Genomic DNA, 18,633 nt, shown 5'->3' on the forward strand with positions numbered 1-18,633 from the left:
TTATAGAATATTGCAACCAACAGGACAGAATACTATTCTTTTTTTTTTTTAAGATTTATTTATTTATTTGAGAGAGAGAGAGAGAGAGAGAAGGAACATGGGGGTGGTAGAGGGGCAGAGGGAGGGACAGAATCTTAAGCAGACTCCCCACTGAGTGTGGAGCCCAACATAGGTCTCGATCTGACAACCCTGAGATCATGACCTGAGCCGAAATCAAGAGCTGGACACTTTACCCAATGAGCCACCCAGGTGCCCCCAGAATACTATTCATTTTAAGAGCATATGTAACATTCACCAAGATAAAAAAAAATATGCTGCTCCATAAAAACATTAAGTTCAATAAATTTCAAACAACTGAAATCCTGTTGCATATGTTCACTAACTACAATTAAATCAGAAATTGTTATCAACAGATTGCTATTCAAACCCCAAATATCTGGGGAAAAAATAAAACAACACACTTCTATATAACACATAGGACAGTGAACAAATTACAAGACAGATTAGAAAATATTTCAAACCAAATTATAGTGAAAATGGAACATATAAAAATTTGTATGATGAAGTCAAAGCTTAAAGGGAAATTTGTGGCTTTTAAATGCTTATATTAGAAAAGGAGTAAGGGAGTTCGGTCTAGAGGAAGACCCTGAACTTACCCCTCCACATCCACACCAAGTTATACCTATTTATAGAACAATTCCTCCTGAAGAAGAATTGGGGGCAAACTGAAAAGCTTTTGTACAGCAAAAAACAGAGAGAAGGACAAACGAGAACAGCAAGAGAGATGGTAAGAAAGGGAACCCTCATCCCTGCAGTGAACCACAATGTGGAGGGACAGTACTGCGGGCAGGTACAGATCCCTCTCCACTGGGGCATAGAAAAAAAGCCATGGCTTAAAAGAACAACTAACATACAAAAGAGATAACTCTAGAATGCTGCCAGATGGTGGAGGAGCTGCAGCCATGTTCTCCGGGTCAGAGAGGCTAGAGAATGATACGGTTTACGCTCCCCCTCTACATTAAAAGTGCAGACAGGAATAGTACAAGGTCCAGTCCCCATAACTGGCTTGCTGCTTCAGAGACCCCGGTTCTCAAGTCCATACCAGCCCCAGTTGTGTGGGGCACAGGAAAAAAAAAAACAACATGGGTTTGTTGTTGTTGTTGTTGCTGGGGGGGGCTCTTTTTTGTTCTCTTTTGGGTTTTGGTTTTTTTCTTTATTTCTTTCTTCTTTTTTTTTTTCTTTAAAAAGCTGTGGGTTAAAAGAACAACTAGCATATAAAAAAGCCAGCCCTGAAACTCTGCCAAACAGCAGGAGAAGAGTTGGTGAAAAGCTCTCTGGGTGGGAGAGGCTGATGGAAACAGTTAACACACCCCCTCTACCTTGAAAGCACAGAACTGTGCACAGTCCAGGCACCCTAACCAGCCTGTTGTTTCAGTGAGCCCTGAGCCTCTAGCCCACACTAGCCCCAGCCGTCCCACCAAGGCAGCCACCACAGGGTGGCACACACCAGGACACCCCTGGTTAGCGCTCGCTACAGCCCCAGTCATCAAGCCAAGGTGACACAGGTGCAAAGCCGCCCAGAACACTCCAGGCCCACCGGCTTCACACAGCTTGCTAGGGCACCCCTGGTGCAAAGTGCCCGAGAACCTCTCAACTGAGGTCTGCTTCAGATCCAGCCACCCTGCCAGGGTGCCTCCTGCTCAGAGTACCCTGGAACAGTCAGGCCTACACTGGCCTCAACTCCAGTGGCCTGGCCAGGGCACCCCCTGCACTGAGCATTTGGGGACAAAGTATGGAGAGACCTGGGACAACCTGGCTTGCAACCACTTTGGCTTCAGCGGTCCTGCCAGGGCATATTCTGTGCAGAGAGCCCAGAGACCACACTGGCCCATGTCTATTTTAGCTTTGGCTGTCCTGCCAGGGTGCCTCCTGTGTGGAGTACCCCAGGACCTCCCAGCTCAATTCCAGCTGCCCCTTCAGGTACCCTCTGTGCAGAGAGTCCTGGAACACCCCAGCTTACAACCACTTCAGCTTCAGCTATCCTGAGAAGGTACCCTCTGTGTGTAGAGCCCAAGTCCCCCCCAGCTTATACCCACTTTAGCTTCAGCTATTTTGCCAGGGCACCCTCTGTGGAGAGAACTCAGGGAACCCCTGGCCTCATACCCCCTTAGCTCCAGCTGCCCTGCCAAGGCATACCCTGCACAGAATGCCCTGGGACACCCTGGATTATACCCATTTCAGCTTCAGCTGTCCTGCCAGGGACCCTCAGTGCACAGAACCCTAGAACACCCTAGCCCACATCCACTTCAGCTTTAGCTTTCCTGACAGGGTGCCCACTATGTGGAAAGCTCTAGGACCCCCACCACATGACCAGCCAGCAAAAGTCACTAAGCACACACAGTATACAGGGACTGACCAAACACAAGACCGTTCATTCAAGTTTAGGAGAAATATCTGTTCTGCCTAATCCACAAAAACACACAGAGAAAGTCAAGCAAAATGATGAGACAGAGGAACGTGCTCCAAAATAAAGAACAAGAAAAAAAAAAAAAACTCAGAAAAAGAACTAAATGTAACAGACATAAGAAGTATGCCTGACAAAGAATTTAAATTCATGATCATAAAGATATTCACTGGGCTGGAGAGAAGAGTGGAAGAAATCAGTGAGACCTTCAATAAAGAGAAAATATTAAAAAAAACAGTAAGAATACAATAACTGATATAAAAACCACTAGAGGGACTCAACAGATTAGCAGATATAAAAGAACAAATCAGTAACTGGAAGACAGGATAGTGGAAAGCAACGAAGATGAACAGCAAAAACAGAAAAGAATAAAAAAAAATGAGGATAGGTTACAGGATCTCTTGGACAATGTCAAGCAAACACTTATGTTATAGGTGTCGCCCAAATGAGAAAAGAAAGAAAAAAAGGTAGGAAATTTATTTGTAGAAATAATAGCTAAAAACTTTCCTAACCTAGAGAAGGAAACAAACATCCAGGTCCAAAAAGCACAGAGAGTTCCAAATAAGATGAACCCAAGGAGGTCCACACTATAACACATAATAATTAAAATGTCAAAGGTTAAAGACAGAGAATTTTATTTTTTTTTTATTTTTTTTTAATTTATTTATTCGACAGAGATGGAGACAGCCAGCAAGGGAGGGAACACAAGCAGGGGGAGTGGGAGAGGAAGAAGCAGGCTCATAGCGGAGGAGCCTGATGTGGGGCTCGATCCCATAACGCCGGGATCACGCCCTGAGCCGAAGGCAGACGCTTAACTGCTGTGCCACCCAGGCGCCCCAAAGACAGAGAATTTTAAAAGTAGGAAGACAGGGGTGCCTGCGTGGCTCAGTCAGGTAAACGTCCGACTACTGGTTTCCGCTCATGTCATGATCTTGGGGTCATGCTTAAGATTCTCTCTCTTCCTCTCCTTCTGCCCCTCCCTCCCTCTCTCTCTCTAAAAAAAAAAAAAAAAATGAAATAAAAGCAGCAAGAGTGAAGCAAAAAGTTACCTACGAGGGAAAACCTACTAGGGCTATCAGCTGATTTTTCAGCAGAAACTTTGCAGGCCAGAAGAAACGCAAAGTGCTAAAAGGAAAAAATCTACAACCAAGGGTACTGTACCAAGCAAGATATCACTCAGATTTGAGGGAGAGATGGTTTCCCAGACAAATAAAAGACAAAGGAGTTTATCAGCAGTAAACCAGTCTTCCAAGAAATGTTAAGGGACTTCTTTCAGTGGGAAAAAAAAAGGCCATAATTAGACCTAAGAAAATTATGAATAAAAAAGACTTAAAATATAACAGCATAAAACATTGAGGAAGTAAGAAAAAAACAAAAAGAAAGTTTTTCCTTTTTTAAAAAAATGTGTTTGAATTTAAATAACCAGCAAATTAATATAGACTGCTATTAACTTAGAAGTTATATACGAGCCTCGCGGTAACCACAAAGCCAAAACGTATAACAGACATACAAAAAATACAGAGAAAACAAGCCGAATATAACACTACAGAAAATCATTAATCGGAAAGAAAAACAGCAAGAGAAGAAGAAAGGAATAGAGAAGAACTACAAAACAACCAGAAAACAAATAACGGAATGGCAATACATACATACCTATCAGTAATTACTTTAATGTTAATGGCCTAAATGCTCCTGTCAAAAGACATGGGGTAACAGAACGGATTAAAAGCAAGACCCATCTATATGCTGCCTACAAGAGCCTCACCTCAGACCTAGGCACATACAGACTGAAAGTGAAGGAAAGAAGAAACATTTACAATGCATAAGGAAGAAAAAAAAAAGGCCACAGTAACAATACTTATATCAGAAAAAACAGACTTTAAAACGAAGACTGTAACAAGAGACCAAGAAAGTCATTACACAATGATAAAAGGATCTATCCAACAAGAACATATAGCAATTGTAAATATCTACACACCTAACACCAGAGCATTTAAATACATAAAGCAAATAGCAAAAAACATAAAGAAAGAAATTGATGGTAATACAATAAAAGTAGGGGACCTTAACACCCCACTTACATCAATGGGTAGATCACCCAGGCAGAAAATCAACAAGGAAATAGTGTCTCTGAATACACATTGGACCAGACGGACCTAACAAATATACACAGAACGCTCCATCCAAAGACAATGGAATACACATTCTTTTCAAGTGCACATGGAACATTCTCCAGAATAGATCACATGTTAGGCCACAAAACAAGACTCAATAAATTTAAGAAGACTGAAATCATACCATGCATCCTTACTGACCACAATGGTATGAAACTAGAAATAAATCATAAGAACAACACTGAAAAAACAGAAACACATGGAGGCTTAACAATATGATACGGAACAACCCAATCGGTCAATGAAGGAATTAAAAAAGAAATTAAAAAATATATGGAAATGAAATGAAATGAAAAAAGAAATTAAAAAATATATGGAAATGAAATGAAATGAAAAAAGAAATTAAAAAATATATGGAAATGAAAATGAAAATACAATAGTCCAAAGCAGCAAAAGCATTTCTATGAGGGAAATACACAGTGATACAAACCAACCTCAAAAAACAGAAAAAGTTCAAATAAACAATCTGAACTTACACCTAAAGAAACTAGAAAAAGAACAAAGTCAAAGGTGAGTAGAGAGAAAGAAATAATAAAGACCAAAGCAGAAATTAATGACATAGAGACCAAAAAAAAAAAAAAAAAAGGAAAAAAGATCAATGAAACCAAGAGCTGGTTCTTTGAGAAGATTAACAAAATTGATAAACTCTTAGACAGATTCATCAAGAAAAAAAGATAAAGGACCCAAATAAAATTAGAAATGAGAGAGGAGTAACAACTGACACCACAGAAACAGAAAGGATCATAAGAGAATACTATGAAAAATTATACGCAACAAATTGAACAATCTAGAAGAAATGGATAAGTTCCTAGAAATATAAAATCTTCCAAAACTGAGTCAGATAGACTCAGATATAGAAAGATATAGAGAATCTGAACAGACTGTTTACAAGTAGTGAAACTGAACCAGTAATCAAAAAACTACCAAAATATAAAAGTCCAGGATCAGATGGATTCACAGGTAAATTCTACCAAACATTTTAAAAAGTTAGTTAATGCTTGTTCTCCTCAAACTATGCTAAGAAACTGAAAAGAAAAAAGCTTCCAAATATATTCTATACGACGAGCATCACATCGATACTAAAGCCAGACAAAGATACTACAAAGAAAAGAAAACAGGCCAATATCTCTGAAGAACACAGACGCAAAAATCCTCAACAAAATACTAGCAAACCACATACAACAATACATTAAAAAGATCATTCACCACTAGCAAGTGGGATTTATGCTCAGGAGGCAAAGATGGTTTAATATTTGCAAACAGGGGCACCTGGGTAGCGCAGTCGTTAGGCGTCTGCCTTCGGCTCAGGGCGTGATCCCCGCGTTGCGGGATCGAGTCCCACATCGGGCTCCTCGGCTGGGAGCCTGCTTCTTCCTCTCCCACTCCCCCTGCCTGTGTTCCCTCTCTCGCTGGCTGTCTGTCTGTCACATAAATAAATAAAATCTTTAAAAAAAAAATTTGCAAAACAATGTGATATACCACATCAACAAAATAGAGTATAAAAGTCATATGATCATTTCAATAGATGCAGAAAAAACATCTGACAGAATTCAACATCTATTCGTGATAAAAACTCTGAATAAAGTCGGTTTAGAGGAAACATATCGCAACATAATAAAGGCCATATATGAAAAACGCACAGCTAACATGCTCAGTGGTATAAAACTCAGCTTTTCTTCTAAGACCAGGAACAAGACAAGGATATCCACCATTCTCACCACTTTTTTTATTCAACACAGAAGTCCTAGCCATAACAATCAGACAGGAGAAAGAAATGAGGTATCCATACTGGCAAAGAAGTTAAATTGACTTATTTGCAGATGACTTCATTATATATACAGAAAATCTTAAAGATTCCACCAAAAAACTGCTAGAAGCAATAAATGAATTCAGTAAAACTGCAGGATACAAAATTAATACCCAGAAATTGGTAACATTTGTATACATTAATAAAGTAGCAGGAAGAGAAATTAAGAAAACAATTCTATTTAGAACCGCACCAAAAAGAATGAGATACCTAGGGATAAACTTAACCAAAGAGGTGAAAGACCTGTACTCTGAAAACCTTAAAACACTGATGAAAGAAAATGAAGATGACACAAAGAAATGGAAAGACATTTCATGCTTATGGATTGGAAAAATTAATAGTGTTAAAATGTCCACATTACCCAAAGGAACCTACAGATTCAATGAAATCCCTATCAAAATACCAACATTTTTCACAAAACTAGAACAAATAATACTATAATTTCTATAGAACCAAAAAGACTCTGAATAGCTCAGGCAATCTTAAGAAAAATGAGTAAAGCAGCATATAGATTGGTCTTATTTTTTTAATCCATTTTGTCACAATTCCAGATTTCAAGATACACTGCAAAGCTGTTGTAATCAGTATAGTACTGGCACAAAAAAAGACACAGAGAACAATGGAACAGAATAGAGAGATCAGAAATAAACCCATGATTATATGGTCAATTAATCTAAGACAAAGGAGGCAAGCATATACAATGGGGAAAAGACAGTCTCTTCACCAAATTGTTCTGGGAAAACTGGACAGCCACATGCAAAAGAATGACACTGGACCACTTTCTTACACCACACACAAAAATAAACTCAAAGACCTAAAAGTGAGACCTGAAAACATAAAAATCCTAGAATAGAACACAGGCAATAATTTCTCTGACATTGGCCATACCAACATATTTCTAGATAAGTCTCCTAAGACAAAGGAAACAAAAGCAAAAATAAACTACTGAGACTACAGCAAAATAAAAAATCTTTGTACAGAAAAAAAAAACATCAACAAAATGGAAAAGCAATTTACTGAATGGGAGAAGATATTTGCAAATGATATATCTGATAAAGAGTTAGTATCAAAAATATATAAGGAACTTACACAATTCAACACCAATAAAACAGTCTGATTAAAAAATGGTCAGAGGACTTGAAAATATATTTTTCCAAAAAAGACATGCAGATGGCCAACAGACACATGAAAAGATGTTCAACATCACTAATCATCAGGAAAATGCAAATCAAAACTACAAGGAGATATCATCTGTCGGAATGGCTAAAATAAAAAAGACAAGAAACAACAAGTGCTGGCAAGGATAGGGAGAAAAAGGATGCATTGTTGGTGGGCATATAAACTGGTACAGCAACCATGAAAAACAGTATGGAAGCTCCTCAAAAAATTAAAAATAGAAATAACGTACGATCCAATATCTCCACTGTGTATTTACCCAAAGAACACAGAATCACTAATTTGAAAAGATATGTGCACTCCGGTTTATTGCAGCATTATTTACAGCAGTCAAGATATGGAAGCAACCTAAGTGTCCTTTGATAGAAAAATAAACAAAGAAGTGGTATATACACACACACACACACACACACACACACACACACACACACAGAGGAATATTACACAGCCATAAAAATGTTGAGTTCTTGTCATTTGTGACAACATGGATGGACCTAGAGGGTATTATGTTAAGTGAAATGAGTCAGACTGAGACAGACAGATACCATACGATTTCACTCATACATGGAATGAATAAATAAACAAAAAGCAGCATCAGACCTATAAATACAGAGAACAAACTGATGGTTGCCAGAACGGAAAGGGTTTGGGAATGAGTAAAAAGGGTAGAGGAAGGTAGGAGATACAGGCTTCCAGTGATGGACTGAAGCAGTCACAGGAATAACAGGCACAGCATAGGGAATACAGTCAGTGATGATGTAAAAGTGTTGTATGGTGACACATGGTAGCTACACTTGTGGTGAGCACAGCGTAATGCACTAACTTGGTGATCGCGGTGTTGTACACCTGAAACTAATGTAACATTGTGTGTCAACTATATTCAAAAAATTAAATTAAACTAAAAAATAATAGAGAACAATAAAAGAAAAAAGCAGTAAGGTTTTTAGATAATGACCTAAGTTCCCACATTAAGAAGCTAAAGAAGAGCTGCTAAGTAGGGAAAAGAAAATAGTAAAGAAAAGATATTAATGAACTAGAAAACAAGTAGTAGAGGAAACTAAGAAAACCAAAAGTTTGTTCTTCAAAGATATTGATAAAATTGATATACATCTAACAAGACTGATCAAGGATCCTAAAAGGAAACACATACACATCTTACCAGTATCAGAAATGAAAGAGAATATATCACAATAGATTCTGCACCTATCAAGAAGGATATAACAAAGGAATATGATGAACTTTATGGAAATAAGTTGAATGCCTTAAATGAAAATGATTATTTCCTTGAAAACTACAATTTACCCAAGCAGACAAAAGAAACAGAAAATCTGAACAGCTCTAGATATATTGAAGAATTTGTATTTGTTACTAAAAACTTTTCCATAAAGAAAGTAGTTAGCAAACTTACACCAAGTGGTAAGCGAACCCCACCAAGTTATTCTGAACACTGGGTGGATGGATTTCTCAGACTCTCTAAGATGGATGAGAATGGGTGGTACATGGGTGGGTGGGCATACTGAATATCTTCTGTTTTCCCTTTGATATGCAGTGTTTGTCCTTCTCCACCTTACTCTCTGCCTCACAACATCTCACTGGTAGATTACATCCACAGGTCCTACCACCCTCTTGCTTCTCAGTGGTTTCAGACCATAGGAAGTGCTGGTAGAAGAGGGAAAGAGGAGAGTGAAGTCAGGGTGTTTATTCCGCTGGCTGCCTCCCTGTGGAGCCAACCCAAGCCTGCTACTTCTCCTGATCAGAGAGTACAATTCCCATCAGCTGGCCCTCTCTATACAGCTGTCTCTGCCTCCAGGTTCCAGAAACCTCTGCCTCCCTTCACTCCTTCAGGCTCAGAACTAGTAGCAGCACCACCCTGTTACTTGTTCCAAGCTTCTAAACTATTCCTTATCATTTTATGGCATGCTACCCAGACCCTTGTAAATAGTCCCTTTATTCTCTTTGTATTACTTTCTCTCAGCACACAATATGCTTCTTGACAGAATCCTGATTGATACAGCTGAAAGGTATTAAGACTTAACCCAAAGCTATGAATAACTTCTAATATAACATTTTGGGGTTGCCTTCATCAGGAAGTATTCAATAATAAACAATTTTCAAATCAAAGGCAACAGATCAGAGGAGTGACAACAAAAGGAGAATGGCAAGGGTTAACTTAGAAGGCAAGATGTTGCAAGGTGAGCGTTCTCAAATGGGGCCTTGCTTTGCAACATCTCTCCTACTTTGGGTGAAAAGATGCCCTGAGTCTCCAGTTACTGGTGTCCGTTGCTCCCATAAGTTATTAAGAAGCTTCCTGTTGAGAACTGACCCTCCAAAAACCAACTCATTATCATGTCACATAGGATTTCATAAATAAATTCTTTTCTCATAGGTCTGCAGACCAATCTAAGGATACTATTTATATGTACAGACAATGTCATATTAACTCCTCAGAAAAACAACAATAAAACCCCAACAAAAATATAAGAGATAAGAAAGACAAAAACAGAAATCGATGAATGGAATGGGAAAACAGGAACAAATAAAATTGAAAAATAAATCCAAGACAGTTCTTTGGAACAGACACATGAATAATAAACACAAGCTTGCTTATTCCAAAAAAGAGAGGGAAAAAATGAATACACAGAAGTAAAACTGTGCGGAAGAGCATAATTAAAGATACAGATGATATATAAGGGATTACTTTGTTCAACTCCACTCATATAAATTGAAGACACAGGGAAGTAAGTATTTTAAAAAGTAACTTACCAAAAAAGACCCCAGAGAAACTAGAAAACCTGAATATACCAATACTCCATTGATAAATTTCAGGAAGATAGTGGAGATCGTACTGACAAAATTTAAAAAAAGAGAGTATCTTTGGGATGTTGAGGCTTGCAACATTCTTCTTTGCATCACACGGGTTCAAAACCATAGTATTACATTCACAAATCTATAGGTTTAATTGGCTCAGCTTGGAATAATGGTTTTATAATTAAAATATTACAATTTATAGTTACTGGTTTTCAATTTTTAGGATGAATCTAATAGAAAGCATCAAACTCGGGTATAAAACAGGAATTTGACAGAATAAAAGTATCACTAGATTGATGGAAGTATATGGAGCTAACTTCTTCCTACATACTGGGGTTTTTAAAATAGTATTTAATATAAATGGCTTAAGAAATAAATTTAATAAGTTAATAAAATTTAATAAAATGTTAAATTACTTGATAAAATTAATAACAATACTTTCAGAAGTACACAATTGGTAAGAGGTTGTGGGGAGGCAAAGGGCATGTAAATGAGATAAACTCTTAAGTCTTTCACTGCTGGAGCTAATGGATATGATTAAAAGTGGATAAATCATGAAATGGGAGTTTAATGCTTACTTTTTAGAATTATATTTAAATGTAACTTTCAGGGAAATGGGCTGCTATTAAATTTAAGAAAAGCCAATTCTGATATAAAATAACACAGAACACATCTCATTTACATATTAATGTTTTAAAGAAACTGTGGTTCTTGAATCCAAACGTCTGTGTGTTCATTTAAAAAAAACGTTTTGACCCTCACTGGCTTCCTCTACCCACAAAACCATGACAGGTGCACGCTCAGAACCTGGCAAACAGGCCCCTGATTCAATGAAAGTCTTAGGAAACTCTTAGACAGAGGTCGTTCTGGAGACAGAAGAGCATTTGAGAAAAATCAGTTATTTCCATTTTAGACGTATGCAGAGATTAGAGACAACACGTGGCCAAGAAAACATTCTACCTCTTCACTAGTCATTGTGTTTTGCAGGAAGCAATTGTAATTCAGTAGACGGAAATAAACATAATATAGAGTTGTCCTGGCTTCAGCGTCTGCCAAAATCAGGAAACAACAAGTCTGTGACATCAAACTCCAGAGGAAGCCAACTAGTTTCTTGTTTGCTTTTGTCTGACACGTCCTATGATGATTAACTCTATGCCCCCCATTCTCTCCAGGGCACTAGACTTTGGGCCTTCCTCACCTGTAAACAGAATCAGGATGTGTCCTGAAGTCCAGCCAAGAATGTCTGGCCCTGAGTAAGACACTCCACAAAATACACAGATTGCACATACTGAGGGAGCCGTGGGGGAAAACGAAAAGAAAGAAGTCAGCATGGGACTCCGACATCCACTGCTTATAGCAAATTCCATCAGACGCCAATATTCATATGCAACTCAGGAGGGAGAAATTAGGAATACACCCATGAAGGACATTCATCTTCTACGTTATAAACAGCTGTGGCAAAGCAGCACTACCAAGTGCCAAGTGAGAGAAAGGGAAAAAAATGTAAAAGGGATAAAATCTTGAGTACAACAGAAGACCCCTTAGACTGCCCCATTACATTCCACAGGAGAGGAAAGAAACCGTGCTGAAGGAAACGTCTGGAGAGGGCTGACAAGAGGTGTGCAGACACGTATTCCAATAGGCATTTCAAAGCACCTTTTTGGGCTTCTTTTTACTTACAAGATAGATGAGTATCAATACATTTCCATTACAAATGGAAACCCTATTGATTATCATTTTTCAGTCACTAGCCAGACTGCTTGGTAAAAGGAAAAGTGGGTCATTGTATTAACAGACATTGTAGCTCTTTCTTTAAAAAAAAAAAAAAATCATACTTCTGAAAGGAGGAAAATTGCTGTCATCCTGAAAAGTGGTTCCAGAAGACAAGGGAGAGAAGCTCTGAGGGCATATGTCCATTATTCTTTCCAGAGGCTAGGTCATGCCCCACTTATGTCAGAGAAGAGAGTATCTGTACTACGCAAGTCAAAAATTCCATCAGAAGAGGGTCATCTTTCCTATTAGTAACTGTCATGATGGATTTTTTTTTCTGAATCAACTGAAATGATTGTATGAGATGGTACTGAACATCAAGTAAACCCCTCTAGGTAATACATGAAAATCAGCCAGCAGCACTGTTTAGCTAAGTGGTAATTTATGTATTGAGAGGATACTTCCTGCCATGAAGAGTACTTATTATTGTAAGTTAAAAATATGATTGCTGGAAGAGATAACGATCCAACTTATTCATTTCACAGATAAGGAACTGCAGTCGGGTGACACTGGGCAAAAGAAAAAACAGAACACTGATCTCCCAACCCACCCAGTGTGCTTCCTCTTATACTCACCCAAGTTCATTATGGAAGCCACAGAACGGATAGAAATATTCTATCATGTCCAGGGGTGAACTATTAAACCTAGGTTCATCTTTTCAATGCCAACCAGTATGGAAATGGCTGGAAAATATTCAAAGATATTCATTCTTGTTTTTCTCTCTCTGAATTTTTCCCTTTCCCCTAGTCAATTCAAGAGGCTCTGTGTTTCAATGCCTTGGGGAGATACACAACTGAGCAGAAATAACAGTGGCATAAAAAACTTCCTGAATTATATCTTCAAAAGCCTAAGCTCACTGTGGAGGAGAGAGTTCAATGAAAAAAAGCATACACACTTGAACAAAATAGATGGGACAGAGGAGTTTTGCCCCTAAACTAAAAGAAACTCCCCTGCTGGGGGCAGGTGTGCAGGCCTTGCGCCTACATCATGGCAGTATTCCAGAACTCTGACTTCCAGTTGTCTGTAGGGGGATGAGTCAATGGCCACCGGGATTTACGGAACATTCCTGCGTGCTGAGCGTGACAAGGAGAAACAAAGAGCTGCTGGAGCTGAAAGGTCATGTTGGCAGGGAGAGTGAATATTCAGAGTGGCAGTAAGAGGAGTACAGACCCCTGATGCCTTGGTGCCTGATGCTCTGGCAGTGATGATTCTGAAACACTGACAGGACCCGATGGAAGAGGTGGCAAAGACTATCTCCTTGCCCCAACTTCAGTGAGGCTCTTTGAGCCCTTTTTTCAACTAGGCCTCCACCTTGGGCTGTGAAAACGGCAGACTCCGGCACAGAGGATTTTCCCTGCCCCTTCACACCCCCAAAGACACACACTAAGACACTTAACCAAACACTAGCATGGTTTCTAACAACTCAAGGTTTTGGATTGGTAAAAAGGATAAGTAGGCTCAAAACTATTTCTAGAATTGCATTTCTATTCTATAACTATAAATACCTGATTTATAAGACAAGCACAGTTGTTTTTAATTCCTCAAAGAACTGGATTGCCATCTGAATGATATCAAGCCATCCAGCTACATTATCCTCAATTTTCTTCATTATATCAGGGAGAAGATGTTCAACTAAGATGGAAATCAAAAGATTTTTATGTTCTAGATTTAAAGCTCATCATTTCTGGGAGCCATCAGAGGGTGTCCTTCAGTTACCTCTTCTGACACTAAAGCTATTAAAAGATAAACAGGAATACTAAATTTTTAAGAGTTTATTTAAACAAAAATCTATTCGAATTAGGCAGTGCCAAACCGGAAGTGGTAAAAGGAGTGCCCCTGATATCAGATGATATTAATCCACTTTTAGTTTCTGTGAGTTGATATAACATAGGGAGCCAATTTCATTTTTCTGCATGTAGTTATCCAGTTTTCCTAAAACCATTTGCTAAAAAGACTACTACTCCCATTGTGCAGATTAAAAACAGAAATCCTAGAGAAGACAAGTTACTCACCTAAGGCGATGGTGCCTGAAAAAAATCCATGCATTCTGAACTAAACAACACAGACCTAAGCCTTGTATATACAGTTGCCTTCCATCCCCAAGTTCTCTAGGTAGGGGGCTCTTTCAAGGGTCTCCTGGGAATACACTGAATACCTGGTCCTTCCATTATTCTTCTACCACTGAACTTGAAGAAGATATGCCTGGGCGAGAAAGGCAAAGCAAAGGATACAGGGTAGAGATGGGGGTGGAATTTTGGACATGGAGTACAAAGAAAAGAGCAAAGTGACAGAGGCAGATTATTCCTTCATCAGTCACATGGGAGAGGGTGTTATGTCCAGGCTGAGAACAGAAACAACTCATTTCTCATAAATGCAGATTAGTAACAGGTATTTTCCCCCACTGAATTTGTGAGGGAAAGAGGTACAATCCTAAACACGCTATTGGAATGGTCAAAGATGTCTTAATCAATGCAAATTCATGCCTCGGCCAAAGAATGTCTAAATGGGACAGTCATCACAAGATAAGTTTCCACCTTCCACAGTGGGCCATGTCTGCCTTTTTAAAAAAATACAATCTAATTTTTTACCAAGTGCTTATCCTTACTGACATCGTACAAGTTTTACGTGGTTCACTGCTTATTTGGCAAATACACATAGTTAATTCACTTCTTCAATTAATCTGCATTCCTTAAAAAGTCACACATGCTCTTAGTCATCAATTTTCCATGGTTGATAAATTCACTAACAATGATGAGTTCCAATGAGGTGAAAAAACTTATGGCACGATTCTTCCAAATGTTTATCAGTAAAGCACGTTCACACAAATGCAGATTAGAGCAAGGGACTCAGTGCAAAGTAACACTGCAACTGTTTATATTTTTCCAAAGAACTGAATAATTTTTATATCTAAGGAAATATAGAACATTACCTAGTTATGGAGATTAAAAGTTTCCCAAATCAATCTCTTCCTCTCAAAATGAATAAATACATATCTAAAAATAAATTGAAAATGTCCACATACTTACAGCTTTTCAAAAACTGTACCAAGTAGATGCAGGACATTTACAGTGGTTCAGTGCCCCAGATTTCATTGTTAGTTTAGGAGACAGTTCGCTAGGATCTGGTGGGAGACCCACCCAGAAAACCAAAAAAACTAAACCAAAACCAAGAAAGCCATGACCCATTTGCAGACCTTGGTAGAAGCTTTTTTCCCCCACATTAAGCATTACCTTTAATTAGGTATTTTATAGGCAAGGATGCACCACATTTAAAAAAAAAAAAAAAAAAGAGCACCTGGGTGGCTCAGTCAGTTAATCCCAGGGTCCTGGGATTGAGCCCCACATTGGGCTCCCAGCTTCTCCCTCTCCTTCTGCCTGCTGCTCCCCCTGCTTGTGCTCTCTGTCAAATGAATAAATAAAATCTTAACAACAACAGAAGAAAAAGGTAGAACGTTGAGGCTAAAACCTGTGCTGTGTGGGCCATTTTGGTTGTCCTTAACCACATGCCGACTGTCAGACCCCAGGGCTGGAGACTCTCCTTGAGTGAGAAGAAGGAAGACGAAGCGGAAGCAACCGAACAGTGCGCCAACGAAAACTGAACTAAGTGTCATCTTTGTCACACAGGCTGCTGCTAATTCTAATTCCATGGGGGGTTGACAGAGCAAGAAGAGGAAAAATAAAATTTTCAGACCCGAGAAGGTTAAAAGCTTATAATACATTCCCCTCATGGAGGTGTGGAGAATAAATGGTTCAACTGAAGGGAAAGGATAAGGAAGCAAAACCAATACTGAAGCCATAAAAATGGGGAGCTTGCCTTGTCTCTCCTGAAAGACCCCAGGAGAACATGACCAAAGCACTGAAAAGAGGGGTCAGATGATGCTTTTGAAAAGAGAGAAGGACTACCTCCCATAAGCTAATTCTTACTCATCACTTGCAACAGGTTTCACTGATTCAAGTTAAAACATAGTTGAGTCCATCATTTGAAAACACCCTGGTCATTACTCACTTTTTAAAAAATTGTTTTCATTTTGTTGTTTTCCAGTAACTATTTTTTATTGTGGTAAAATATACACCACATAAAATTTGCCATTTTAACCATTTTTAAGTGTATAGTTCGGCAGCATTAAGTACATTCGCCTTGTTGTGCAACCATCACCGCCACCCATCTCCACAGCTCCTCGTCTTCCGAGACTGAAACTACACCCGTTAAACACTAGTGTCGCATTGCGCTCTGCCCTCAGTACCCGGAAACCATGCTATTTTTGCCTCTGTGAATTTGAGTATTCAAGAACCCTCACATAAGTGGAATCACACGGTATTTCTCCCTTTGTGTCTGGCTTATTTTATTTAGCATAATGATGCCCTCAAGGTTCATCCATGTTGTAGCATGTGCCAGAATTTCTTCTTTATAATTTTTATTTTGTTATATTAGTCACCATGCAGTACATCCCCAGTTTTTGATGCAGAATTTCATTTCTTTTTAAAGCTGAATAACATTCCATGGTATGCCTATAAAATTTGTTTTACAAGTTCGTTTACATTTGTTACATATATTGTTTGTATTTGTTTATCAGTTCCTGTGCTGATAGATATTGGGTTGTTTCTATCTATTGGCTATTATGAATAAGCTGCTATAAATATGCGTGGATAAATATCTGTTTGAGTCCCTGCTTTCAATTCTTTTGAGTACAGATCTTCCTCACCTTATGATAGGCTTCTGTGCTGATAAGCCCACTGCAAAGTATCTTAAGTCAAAAATGCATTTAATACCTAACCTACCAACCATTATAGCTTAGACGAGCCTACCTTAAACGTGCTCAAAACACATTAGCCTATAGTTGGGCAAAATCATACAATGCAAAGCCTGTTTTATAGTAAAGGGTTAAAAATCTCCTGTAATGTATTTAACATTCTGAAAACCAGAGTGGCTGTATGGGTGCAGAATGGTTGAAAGTGTTATCAGTTGTTTACCCTCATAATCACGCGGCTGACTGAGTGCTGCAACTCACTGCCAATGCCAGCATCACGACAGAATACAACAGCACATATCACTAGCCTGGGGAAAAGATGCAAATTCCAGATCTGAAGTACAGTTTCTACTGAGTGCTTATTATCATTCTCATATTACCATCAAGTCAAAATAATTGTAAGTCAAACCGTCGTAAGTCAGGGACCATCTGTACATACTCAGAAGTGAAAATGCTAGATCAAATGGTAATTGTTTAACTTTTTAAGGAAGTGCCATATTATTTTCCATAGTGGCTATGCAATTTTTATATTCCCACCAGCAGTGCTTACGGAGTTCCAATTTCTCTACATCCTCATCAACACTTGTTATTTTCTGGCTTTTTGATAAAAGGTATCCTAATGGATAAAAAGTGGTACTTCCTTGTGGTTTTGATTTGCATATCCCTGACAATTATGGATGTTGAACTGCATTCACTCTTAGATAGGCATTAAATTGAAAGGAGACTGCCTGGTTCAAAATCTAGTGAACTTATCTCTTCGGTGACCTTGAACAGGTCATTAAATCTCTCAAAGCTTCAGGTTCCTCATCTGAAAAAACAGAGAAAATAAATCACCTACTTCACTAGGCCTTTGCGAGGACTGAATTCCATAATTCACGTGAAGAGCTAGCACAGTCCCTGAAACATATACGGATTCATGAAGAGGTAGTATTTATTATTGATGCTGTTGTTCTTGCCACTGTTACCACTACTGGTACTGGCTTAAAAATTATCACAAGTTTTTTAAAGCAAAAATACATATAATACTCTAACATGTGTGAGCTCTTTTAGGAAAACTATTGGCGTCCTAAATGCTAAATGTACAGCTATACATTATAAATACCACATAAATTTATGATAGAGTTTTGACCCTAGAAATTTCCCTGAATGATAATATTTAGTAATGATGAACTAAGTCAGTCTCATAAAGTTCCATTAAACACCTATGAGTTTGCAGAGAAATAATCTGCCTGAAAGAACTAAAGAGCTAAAATTAAATTTCTCCTGTTTCTGAGTAGAGCCAGATGTAGAGAAATAACGGCTGGGTGAGGATGGAGTAGATTGTGCGTATCTGCTTTCTTTCATCTTGGGATCATGAGGCAACTGGGTATATTCACGATAGGAACTCTTCGTTCTCCAGCCAAAACCAAGTTGGTAAACGCAAGTGCCTGAAACCACAAATGTGGACACAGGCTGTGACACAATCTGGACACAGCCAGGGCTGAGATCAGACTTGGAAAGGGCCTGCTCTCCTCTGAAAAATGTCTGTGCTGGTCAGAAGAAACTGAGAGAGAGATCAGTACCACATTCCATGGTCATCAATGAGATCTTCAAGACCAGAGGGTCCAAGTGGGCCCCTGGTCACATCGTTTTAGGAGACTAAGGAGAGAACCTCCTGGCTCCTTCATAGAAGTCATTATGAAACAGA

Source organism: Ursus arctos, unplaced genomic scaffold, assembly GCF_023065955.2.
Source record: "Ursus arctos isolate Adak ecotype North America unplaced genomic scaffold, UrsArc2.0 scaffold_36, whole genome shotgun sequence".
Lineage (NCBI taxonomy): Eukaryota > Metazoa > Chordata > Mammalia > Carnivora > Ursidae > Ursus > Ursus arctos.